Source organism: Aptenodytes patagonicus, chromosome 12 (genome assembly GCF_965638725.1).
Source record: "Aptenodytes patagonicus chromosome 12, bAptPat1.pri.cur, whole genome shotgun sequence".
Taxonomy (NCBI): domain Eukaryota; kingdom Metazoa; phylum Chordata; class Aves; order Sphenisciformes; family Spheniscidae; genus Aptenodytes; species Aptenodytes patagonicus.
In genome coordinates this window covers 7,159,867-7,172,293 of record NC_134960.1, presented here as the reverse complement: position 1 = coordinate 7,172,293, position 12,427 = coordinate 7,159,867, and positions in this window count along the sequence as shown.

Below are 12,427 nucleotides of genomic sequence, written 5' to 3'. Positions count from 1 at the left end.
CCCAGACGTGGCCGCAGAGACCCCCATTTGTGGCCAGCGCTGGGGGAGGGTTGCTGCTCAGGAGGTGGGAGCGTTCAGGGAAGAAGCCCCTTCCCTGCAGATGGGGGTTTGCCTAAGGTCAGTAGGAGCCCTGGCTCCTCCATCCCGCTGAAAATCGAAATTCCCAGCATCCAGCTAACAAAGCTGTGTTTAACCATTGAGTGACTCACGCGGCACCAGGACAAGCGCAGACAGACCCGCTTCCCTTCTGCCGAGCATAAATCCTGCTGAACAACGAACACATGCACTGACACAGCCGAGAGACGAGGTATCAGCTGGGAGAGGGGGATGTCATCGCTCCGGGAGCAGGATACGGGTTACAGCGTACAGGGGAAATTCCTGTGCCGTGAGTCCTCCGCAGCCGCTCAGCGCAGCATTGCCCAGCCGCGCTCGCTGCAAGGCTGGGTCCCAGGGAAGCACCCGCCGGACATGGCTGCTGCTGGGAGACCCGCAGAGCCCACGGCACATGGACCGTGATGGATTTCCCGGCCTAACAGCCGGCCGAGGAGGAAAAGAGGTTTCTGCTCAACCCAAAACCCTCCCTTGAGTTATTGCAAGATTTTTCAGTGAAATAAGAAAACGCACTAGGTCAATGCCGTGGGTTGAGCTCAGGCAGGAATACACCCTGCAGCTTCATCTGGGGCTCACACAGCTTGTCTGCAAAACTTTTCCCATCCCTAGCAAGGTTATTTTGGAAACGAAGGCAGATTTGAAAACAGCCAGTGAAAGCTTTGCTAACGAACAGGCGCTCCGGGCATTTCCCAAATGCGAGGCTGCATTTTTTTGAGAATGCCCAAAGGAAATCTTCTGCCCTTTCTGAAATCCTTCCTCCTGCCTTCCTCTGCTGCAATTATTCAACACGGATTTGCAAAGAGATCCTGGGGGGGAAATTTCAATGTTTCTCTCTGAAAAAGGAATCTCACCCTGCTCTTTACGTAATTCAAGGCCCCAGTAGTTGCGGAAAGCCACCCACATCTTTCCTTAGAAACATGGCAAGTTGTGGGAGCTGGAGGGTGCTGGCTTATCTCAAACGAGGACAAAGAGAAAGTTGCCAAAAATAGCCCCAGCCCAGCCCGGGTCATCAGAGATCCTCTCGGAGCGGCTCTGCCACCTCCCCGCTCCCACGCCCTCACCCCATCCACAGGGAGAAGGTTTCTTGGGCGGCACGATTCCTGCCCATCCTACACCGGAGCTGCCTTGACAGTTTGCTGGGTGAGCCCGTACCACCCTGAAAACCATCTTCCAAAGCCACCCCCTTCCATTTCGGGAGCGCTTTCTGCAGATGGGCATATCCTGGGGACAGGCGCCCACGATCCTGGCGTTCCCTGGGCAAACCCCTCCTTGGCGAGACCCGAGCGGCGGCGTTCCCTGAGGACACGCTGCAGGGATGGGGCCACCCACGCCTCCGAAATACTGAATCACGCGTCTGCTGCCTCGCCGGGGGCCAGGCACCACGGCGGGGGAACGGCGGTGGAGCTGCTGGCAGAGTAGCCTCCTTCCCCCCGGGACACGGCTCTTGGGCTCTGCAAGCAGTACAGGAAGGGAATATTTATGGGTAACTTGCATCTCTAGCAAGTGCTGTGGGGCTGATCCTGTCTGCTCAAAGACCGGCCAGGTAGGATGGGTATGTGTGCCCCGGGTGCGTCATTGCACCAGCAGAGAGGAGCAGCGTCGCCAGCCATGTCCACAAAACCAGGCTGAGATAACAACCGCCCGCCTGTGCACACCCCCGCCTGCAGAATGAGGCTGTAAAGGGGCGTGAGGGTCATTTCGGGGACCATTTCAAGGGCACAGCACCAAACCAGGGAGCAAGGGATGCTCGAGTCGGGCACTAGTGCCCAGCTCACAGCCCCAACAAGCCGCTGCCCGGCCGTGCCCCCCCGGGGATGCACCTCATGCTCCCCGGCAGCAGCAGGTCCCTACGAGAAGCTGCAAAATGGTGCCAGGGGAGGGAAGAATTAAAAAAAAAAAAAAAATCCTTCCGTTCACAGTGCTGAAATCTGGTGGCAGGGAGACCATTTGCTCGGCTATCTTTCCCTGCCCACTCGCTGGCGGGTGATGCACAGCCCCCCCGCCTGCCTTTCTCACACCCTGCCACCCCCCACCCCCCGCCATTGAAAAAAGGAAAACTAAAGTTAACTTTCCACCTCCCACACAAATATTTTTGGCAGGCGTTGCTGGCATTCAGGCTGCCGAGCCCGAGGGAGACGGGGCCTGCAGAAAGTCTTCGTCTCCGTCTGCTCCCGGCACCCGCCCGGGGGACCTGGGGGACCACGGTGGCCTGGGCTGGTCCTGTCCCAGCCACAGTGCAGGGCCAGAAGGTGGCACAGCTGTAAAAAAATGGGGTGCACTTCCAGGACAGCCCTGGGGACTGCTGTGGCCCGGTCACAGGGATGCCTTAGAGTGGGGGTCGGATTTGCACCCAAGCCTGGGGTCTGTCCCCGGTTTCCCGTGTTGTCCCCAGCCACATCACTGCCCAGTGCTTGGTTTTCATCATCATTAAACAAGCCGGGACAGGGGCAGGAAGGGGTGCGAAAGCTGTCCCCAGCACAGCGGGGGCTCTCGGGTTTCCCTGAGGTCAGGCAGCAGGTCACTGTCACTCAGGCAGGACCTTGCTGTCCAGACTTGCAGTCCCCAGCTCCGGTCACAAGACCGGCTCCGTCCCTTTCCAAAATAGCCCAGCCGCAACACATACATCTGGGGATCTTCACACCTTTCCTGTGCCAGCAGCTGAATGTTCCCTCAGGGGAGCTGGGCACCTTCCCCCCCTCGGCACCTTCCCCCCCGTGGCACCTTCCCCCCCGTGGCACCGCACGGGGCAAGGAGCCTGGGTTGGCTGCATCCCCGAAGGGCAACTGCACGTCCCTGGGGGGCCCCGTGTTTCTTTATGGGAGCGCTGCCTCCGCAGCGGATACAGGAGACGTCTTTGCGGTGTAGCTGTCACCCAGCGGCATTTGGAGCCGTGCCTGGGCCACCCTGTGCCCAGACACTCTCCCATCTGCTGCAATCCAATATCCCCCCCGGGCTCCCCGGGGTACCTGGCCGGGATGTGCTGCCGAGCTGCGTGCTGGGGGGAGGCACGGCCGAGCTGCCTGCGGGGCGACCCCCCCTGCACGAGGACCCCACCGCTAAACCACAGAGCCGTGCAGGGCTGGGGTCAGCTCGGTGTCACTCCGTGCCACCCCGACATCCTTCCATGAGAGACCGGGACCACTCCCAGCAGGGAGGGGATGGCAACGGGAGGGACGCGGCCGGGCTGTGCAGGGTGGATGGAGAAAAGCCTTCTCCGCGGGGGCCAAGGTGTCTCTGCGGGGGTCCAGCACCCAGGGAAGGGGTGCAAGGGAACTGGGATGTGATGTGATTGCTTCCCTGGAAATCCCTGCCAGGACGAGAGAGGAGATGCCAGGTCACCTCCATTGGCATGAGAGGTCCCCAGCCTCACCAGGCCGGGACAGACCCCGTCCCTGGAGCAAGCCCTGGGAGTGTGGGCAAGGATGGCCACATCCCGGCTCCTGCAGGCGAGGCAGGGGCTGGCAGGCACAGCAGCCGGCAGCGTGCTGAGGAAAACAAAAGCCTTTTGCAGTGCTGATTTACTACCTTGACGGAAATCGGGATGGAAAAAACAACATTCCTGAGTGCCTGTCCCCATGCAACCCCCGACGTCCCCAACGCCCCAGCCTGCTTGTGGGGGACATGGGGCTGCCGGTCCCGGCACGCGGGTGCCCACGCCGAGCTGCGCCGTCATCCCTTGCGCACAGCTGGCAGGGAGAAGCAGCAGGAGAAACGCCCAGGGACGGCACGGGGGCTGCGGGGCACCAGAGGAATTGTCCTTATTAAGCGGTGAGCAGAGCAAGGGAAGAGGAGGACAGCAGCATCCTGGACAGCTGGACTATGTCCCCTCCCTCCTCCACCCCACGCTGGAAGCAAGGGCTGGACGTGGCTGTTCTGCATCCCTTTGGACCGCTGCATGATTCCTCACACAGGCCCTGGGCTTGTCCCTCCGCCATTCGGGAGGACAGGAGTCACCCTGGGCAGCTCAACCTCTCTGCTCCCAGGCACCGAGGAGGCTGAGAGCAGGCTGGGGTGGAAGATGGCGGGCAGGAGGGGGGATGCTGCTCCCTTGGAGGGCAGCATGGTGCAGGCTGGGCTGGACTTGGGGTGAAATGCATTTTGTATCCCAGCACAAACATCCCATACCAAGCCCCGGTGGGTGTTTGCACCCGCTCCACCGCCCCAGCTCCCAGAGGTGCTTTTTGTTGGGTTACAGCACTCGGCAAACCTGCTCCCTTCCTCCCGCCGTTCAAACCACCTCCCAGCCCCAGGCTGGTGGGGGGCTTCAGCAAAGCCTGATGCTCCATGGGGATTTACATCCATTGAACATCAGCCTCTGCACTCCAGCGGAGTGATGCTGACCTTGCTCAGCCCTCCTGGCTGGGTCCAGAAGTCAATCTACCCCCCCCCCCATCATCCCTAACGGGGCCCGTCTGGCCTGGGGGTCCCATCCGGACCATGCCGGGAGCTGCCTGCGCCTCGGCTGCACAGCACAGCCCTGCATGGGGCAGGTCCCAGCCTGTCCTGCCCTTTGCTTATCTTGGAGCCTGACTTCAGCTTCAGCTGCTGCGTCCCTGGGGATGAGGACAGCCCCAACCCGGCTGCCACAGCTGCCCTGGGCCCTTCTCGGAGCAGTTTTGGGGAGCAAAGCACCAGGTTTGCCGAGTGCTGCAGACCCCAGGTCCCACTGGCTGCAGCCCAGTACAAGCCCAAGGTGCCACCGAGGTGGGTGGCCATCCCCAGGGAGCCCTGGCCACCGCTGCTCGGGGTCATAGGGCTGTCAGCTGGAGCCCCAGCAGATCGCTGTGGGAAGCCAGGGATGAAACTGCAGCCCGGCCTTTTCAAGGCTCAAACGAAACGCAAAAACCAGGGAGGTCCGAGAGAGATGACCTTAAAGACCAAGCTCTGGGCTGGTGGCAGCTGGGGTGGGGATGCGCATGCCCACTGCTATAAACCCGCTTGGGGCTGCGCGATGAACCGGGGGCTCCTTCCAGCCCTGGGACACGCAGAGCTGAGGCAGCCGTCTGGGAGGAGGCAGGGCAGGGAGGGTCACACCGGTTGGGGTCCAGCAGTCTGGCTGGCAGCACGGCACGGCTCTCCCCGTGGCTGGCACCGCTGCAGCTGCAAAGCAGACCCAAGCCACGCCGGAGTGAGCCGGCTCGGCGAGCCAGGTACGGGCAGCTCTCAGTCACCCCTCCCTGCACATCCCTGCCTGCCCGGGGCAGCTTGCCTTCGTTATCCATCACACGGGAATGGCCCCGGCTGTACAGCCACCGGCTCGCCGACACAGCAGGTCCCACACCCAATTTTTCCCGCAGAGCTCCAGCAGCAGATGCCGGAGGGAGGGCTGGCGTGACTGCGCCTTCACGCCTTTCCCAAGCAATACCGCTGAACATTTGCTGGGGGTGATGACGAATGCTCACTAATTGAACAAAATCCCACTCCTGGAGGCGAGCACAGTGGGGATGGGGTCACCCCCAGCTGTCGGGGCACTTGTTGTCGGTTGTGCCAAAAACCTGCCCGGGTGGGGAGGGCAGGGCAGCCTCCTGCAGCAGGGTTGGGGCTCACCCTGCAGTGGGGTTAGGGCTCATCCCCCAGCCATGTTGGGTCCAGGAGCTCAGCCTCAGCAGACATAAAACACAACCCATTAACTAAGCAGAAAAACCCACAGGGGCTCGAAAAGCCAGTTTAAGCAACCTCTGCGCATTCAGAGCTGCCCGAGCTGGGATGACTGACAGCCAGAGCATCTCAGCCCCCCGGGGTCCAGGGGCTGCTGAGCTTCCCGGGCCATCCCGGGGGCCGGCGCAGCGTGAGCCACTGCCTGATTTCACAGCCGCATCTGCCACTGTCACAGCCCCCCCAGCTCCTCCTGAGCAGACAAACCAGGGGCCACGACCCGGGGCTGCCGGGATCACGGCACGCGACCTGCCCACGCGCAGATGCAAGGTCAATGGCAGAGCCGGCAGCTCGGCCGAGGTTTGACGAGCCCCGGCAGCCCCATCCTCCCTGCTGTGACACCCCCCCCGGCAGGCATCCCTGAAGCCCTAAAGCCTGGAGGAGGCAGACGGGGAACAGGACCGTGCTGCTAAAAGAGAGGGAGCAGCTCCCCGCCGGCTCCCGCAGCCGCAGCCCTGGCCAGTCCGTTGGTCCCCAGCTCTGATCCCAGAGAGGCAGGATGGGACCTGAGAGGAGAGAGGGATGCACACAGCCTGGGGACCGCCAGGACCAGGATCAAGGACATTTTAGCAGCGCAGTGAGAAGACAGGGACTGAGTACACCCGAGCGCAGGATCTGGCCCCTCCGAGCCCCACGGGCAGCGCTCAGGGACGGTCCATGGGAAACAAAGAGCATCCCGGGGAAGGGGGTGTTTTCTTTCCAGCCCAGGAAAGCAGCCAAACCCCAGCACATGCCCATTCCCAGGCCTTGGCCCCAGCGGCACAGCAGGCTGGTGGCCTTGGGACACGAGGTTTGCTCCCATCCGGCTCGCCCAAGGCTGCAAGCCCAGCCGGGACAGGCAGGGTGGGGACAGGCGAGGCAGGAGAGCAGCCCTGCGGCTCGGCTGAGCTCCAGGAGTCCCTGAGGCCAGGGCACGGCCACCAGCCATCGCTACTCGGAGGGGTCCCTGTGCGATTCGTAATGCGGGGGGAAATGGGCAGGAGGTGGAAGAGGAAGGGTGCGACTGGGAAGCATTTTAGGATGGGGCTGTGTATGCGTGAGCGACAGAAGCAGCGTGTGTGTGTGTGTGTGTGTGTGTGCAGTGTGCTCAGCAGTCTGGCTCTTGTTCTGGCAAAAGTGCTTGTGCAGTAGGAATAAACACGCCGAGGACACATCCAAGCCAGTGCAAACAGCCCCTGACCGAGCCACTCTCTCCCAACCCTCTGTTTTCTTTCTCCGCTTTCCCTCTCCTCTCTTAACCCCTTCGGGAGCCCGGGGGACCAGCGCCAGCAGCCCTGGGAGCTGCTGGAGTCAAACCCCGTGGACACCCGGGGGTCCGGCCACAAGGAAGGGCTGTCCCTGCGAGGGGACACCGATGGGGTGCCTGGGTCCCCCCAGGGCACAGGGCTGCCTTCCTGGGCTGGCTCTGCTGCCACCAAGCCCCCTGCCCAGCACTGCTCTCCCTCTTCTTCCCCCGCCTCATCTCTCCCCTCCAGAGCAGTCCCACGGCAGCTCATCCTCTCCCCAGTGGCTCCAGGGGGCCCTGGGGAAAAGGGCTGCTCCCCCCTCCAAATCCCCAGCCCACCCCGGCTAAGGGCAGGCTGGATGCTGGCAGGGAGGCACCCCATCCCAGGCAGGACTGGGGAGCCAAGAGAGCCCTCATCATGGGGAAAACATGCCAGGGGTCTTGGGGAAGTCCACCTCCACCCTCCGCTCTGCCGGGAGGCCCCTCCGTCCTGGAGTTTGCCGATGCTCGTGCCGGAGGAGCATGTCCTGCAACACCGCTCTGCCCTTGCAGGCACCGAGAGCCATCCCCGGCCAGCACCCTGCTGGGACGGCCACGGAGCCCAGGGCGACTCCGCTAAGCCCAGGGATGCTCGTACTCGCCATGCTCACCTCTTTCCCCTTCCCTTTTCTCCCGTGGGGAATCAAAGCTCTCTGCTCTCCATGTGCTCCAGCTGAGTCTGGGGGGGTCAAGCCCACGCTCCCCCTGCCGTGCCCAGACCCCGGGGTCCCGGACGGGAGCTGGGGGCCGGCAGCGCCCGGGTCTCCTCGCCTGCTCTCCTCCAGCCGCGCCGCGCAGGGCAGGGTGAACAGGGGGGAGAGGGGCGGGAGGAGGGGAGTGGGGAAATGAAACTTTAATAGCACAGAGCCCCTTTTGTTTCCCAGCATATGGGATATTTCATACATGCTGAAGGCATTAACCACCTATATTCTTCAAGCGCTCGCAGCGGCTGGGAGCACGGCCCCGCGCTCGGCTCCGGGGCACGGTGTCTGTCCCGGGGGGCTGGAGGCAGCAGCAAGTGGCCCCTCTGCCCCGGCACCCCTCCCTGCAGGGGGGGAACCCTTAATTACAGCCTGGAAAACTGCTTGGCTTCACCAGGATCACCCCCCTCCCCGCATGATTTTGTCCCTCCAAAAGAGCAGCCAACCCCCTGAACTCGAGGCCAGGAAAGGGGTGTCCCTGTTTTCAGGACATGCTGCGTGTCCCTGCTGTGCAGCGGGGGGGAACCGGCCCTGCCATCCCTGGGGGCCTGAGACCCCAAACAGTCATCCCGTCCCGGGGACACGGCAGAGCCCCATGGTCCCGCGGAGCAGTGACTAACGGTGGCAGAGAGGGTCTGGGGAGGGCTGGCGGCGTGTCCTCTCCCTGCCCGCACCCCGAGGACACGAGAGCATCCCCAGCAGCAGTGAGCTGGCAAAGTGCCGGCAGGGGAGGGCTGGAAAATATCCGCACTGGATATCCTCACGCTGTTCACCCGTTTCCCCCCTCCGTCTCCCTTCGTGGCGCCTGGGGACAGACCACGGTGCCTGTAAAATAGGGTGACACCACTTTTGTAAGCAGGGAACAGACACCTCCAGGGTCCCTAGCACAGAGGGTGGCTGGTACTGCTCCCTGCACATCCCAGCAGCCACCCCAACGTGGGATGGGGACATCTGGGGTCCCTGGCATTACATCCCTCCCTTATGCCCATAGAAGAGATGTTGGCTTCAACCTTCTGGGCAGGAGAGGACATCAGTTGGTGGCAAACCTCCAAGTGGGGTTTGAGACGGACGGGACCACTGATGTGCTCTGTTTTCCCCAAACTGGGTGGACCCTTCAGCACTGGGGCCCTTCGGTGGAGCCCACCCCCTGCCCTGGCACCCATGGGGGCTCCTGAAGCAGGTTCCCCTTCCCCAGCCCTGGTGCTTTCGGCCGGCCGGGGCAGGGAAGGCATCAGCCCAGCTCGGCCAGGGTGAAGGGACGCGTTGTCCATCCCGCGGGGCTGCAGCTCAGCCTGTCCCCAAGCCCCCAGCCCCGTGCTACGCGGGGTGCCAGGTAAATTGGTACTTTGTCCGGTGTTTATCCAGTCACACTCTAATTTGAAATAAAAAACGCAGCCAGTAAAAGGCCTTTATAGCTCTTCAGAGCTCATAAACCTGCAGCGCTGGCGGACGGGGGCCAGCTGATTGGGGGCCGCTAGGAAAATTTATTGCAGATTTTGGTAAGTTAAACATTACAGCTCTGTGAGCCCCGGGACTGGTTTGCTGAGCAGCTCCCAACGGCAGGGATGGAACAAGGGATGCTTTATTGGGGGAGGGAAGGGGAGGGCTTGCAGGTCTCACCCAGACCCACGATTAACATTAACCCAGTTTTAGACAGGCTCATTTTTAAGGCAAGGCAGGCTTAGCACAGCCTGGATCCAGAAGCCCTGGCATGAGGATGGATCCAGGCTGTATATCCTCTAGACACGGGGCTGCATCACCCTGGGATGAGGGCAGTCCTCACGAGCATCCCCGGGGCAATGGCGAGCGGGACTGTGCCGGCACCTCCTCGTGCCACGGTCTCCGGCTCGGTGGGCGACCTCGGGGCGAGCTCTGCCGTGGGGCAGGAAGAGCCGGGACGGGGCAGCCGAGCTTGTCGTGGGAGTCAGGAGAATTTGGAGAGAATGAGAGGAAGCGGCTGGGGTGGGGAGCATGCGAGGGAAGGCGGGTAGCGGGAGGGAAGGCATTTTTTCATTGCCAGTGTCTTGGCTGCTTCGGTGTGAACTGCTATAAATTTGCTCCTTATCTCTCAGGCCATTTAATGTTTTCATGAAAAGAAAATAGTCTGCAGGAAAAAAAACCTGCTGATAAAATATCCCTTTGGCGTTGGGAGGAATGTTAAACGTCTCTAATCAGTGGGGTCTGGGGCTCGGGGCACTCCTGGGGCTGGCGGGGAGCTGGGAAGTTGTGGAGACGGGGCAATGCCTGGAGCAGGCTGGCCTAGCACCCTCCGGGGGGGGGGGGGGGGGTGTGTGTCCACATCTGCACCCCTGGGTGCCCCTTGCACCGTGAGAGGGGACGGGGAGAGCTGCAGGGGGGACGCAGTGGCCGGTGTGGGATAGCAGCGGCTATAGCTGGGACGGCTCCAGCCACGCCGCCCCGCAGGCTCCGACACCTCACCGGGGACAAATTAAACCAAATACTGCCAGAAAGAGTAAAAAGTGGGAATCCAGGGGGTAAATTTCATGGAAATAGGGATATGGATCCAAATCCTTCTTGGCTGCTGCCCAGGGACAGGCAGGGCAGGCAGGGGCACGGGCTGTGCCAGGCACCCACAGGTGGCTTAGCACCTCCAGCACCCGCAGCCCTTGCCTGTGCCCGTACCCGCGGAGAGGCCAGGGTGGAGCCCCAAAAGCCCCGTGCAGCTGGAAGCATCCTTCCCCGGGAGAGCTGGCCCGCGGACAAGTTGCTCTTTTGATTTACAGCTGCAAAAGCGAATCCTGCAGGAGTTTCCCATCGCACAACCGTGTTGTCATGCCAGGTCGGGCGTGATGGCACGAATCACCCTTGGAGCATCCCCCCTGGCCCTGTGCTAACCATCCCCTTGCTCCCTCTGAGGACTGGGATGCAGGGCTGAGGGCACCGGCTCACGGTCCCTGGGCACGAGCATCCCTCACTGCAGGATCAGGCACTGTTTGGTTGCACTCCTGTAACATTCGGGCACTGAGCTGTGTCCATGAGATTTCTTCCTTCCTCCAAACACCGGGCGGTACGACTGCCATCGTCCCACATGCTGGTGCATCTCCAGACGGGAGCATCCCCACAGCGCAGCTCCCCGAAGGCCATCCCCGCCTGGCAGCCTGGGGCCGGCAGAGCCACGCACGGGAACATGTGAGCCTCTGAAGCACAGCTTCGCGCTCAGGCTGAAAAACAAACAAGCAAGCAAGAAATGTGACGGCAAAGGGGATTTATCAGGGTTGGAAGGAATGGTTAGTGCTGATTTTCCCCCTCCTTTTTCTTTTCCCTTTGGTAACGTTTCGTTTTATATTCCAAGAGATCAGAAAAGCCATTTCAAATGAAAAAATCAAACCCTTCTGTTTCAACACACTCCCTGGCCCAACGTCCTCATGCACCAACACACCCACATACCAGCTTTCCTCCCAAACACAGCCCCGGTCCGGCTGAGCCCATTTCCAGGTGGCGTTTCTCCTTGGCCAGCCCCGTATCCGAGCATCCCACCTCCCCTGCCAGCCCTGCTCCCGACCCCATCCCACCATCCACATCCCCTCTCTGCAGGCGAACACATTTTCTTGCACATCCATCACGTGGAAATAGGATGTGCATTTCGGTGCCAAAACATGCACGGACGGCCGCGCCAGCAACGCCTGTACGGCTCCACAGAGCTGCTTGTGTTTTGGTGGGTCGCACAGTTTGCTTTTGTGGGCAGGTTTTGGCTGTACCTGGCATGGTGGGGAGGAGCCGGCAGCTGGCACTTGCCATCGACATCGACCTGCCGAAATCGGTGTTGTGCCAGGTCTCTCGCTCTTTGCTTGAATATCTGCCTGTGCGCCCACTCTCGCCTTTCCATGGGGCATTTTTGTGCCTTTCAGAGCCAAAAATAATACATTTTGCAAAGTTGGGGGTTGCTGGGCTTGTGGGGTGGACTGGCAGCACTGCTGGCATCGTGGTGGCATCATGGGATGAGGACGGTGGCCGTGCATTGGCCCCAGGCACCCAGCATCCTCCTGCCACCGGGTGGGCAACCTGGGGCTGGGGGCACGAGGGTCCCGAGGTCTCGCCCCTGCAAAGCTCCCGCTGGCAGCTCCCTGGGGGCTCCGGCGCAGCCCTGCCGCCACCGCCGCTTTTCCTACCCTCTGGAAGAACCCCCCATCCCCATCCTGCCGCCGTCTGCCTCTGACGCAGGCGGCTTCATTTCCAGACGGGCTGCACTCCCCCTGAGCCTGCGCCGAAAGAAAGCCCCTTTGTTCGGCTCAGCAAACGGGGCCCACGCTGCTGGCTGACCCCACCGCCCCGTACCGACCTCCACCACCCGAAAACACAGTCCCTGCTGTCCCATGGGACAGGGCGTGCACGGGGACGGGGACAGGGGCAGCCCCCGACACTGCCTCTTGGGTCAGGATCAGTGCCCGGGGATGCCGGTGTGGGTTGCAGAGGGTGCACGGGTATGGAGCAGCTCTGTCCTGCCGGGAGGGATAGACAGACAGATGGAGGGATGCTCTACAACTAGATCTCTCATCTCACGGTTGTTTGAGACGGGCAAACCATCACCGGAAAGTATCAGAGCCGCCAAGTTTGCCAGGGTGGGACGGGAGAGCAGGGACAGCGCTGAACTAGCTGCTGCTAATGAGAAGCAGGCAGAGAGCCCAGCGTCGCCCCCCTGGTCCCCTCTCACCTCTCGGGGTCAGCTTGTATTTTC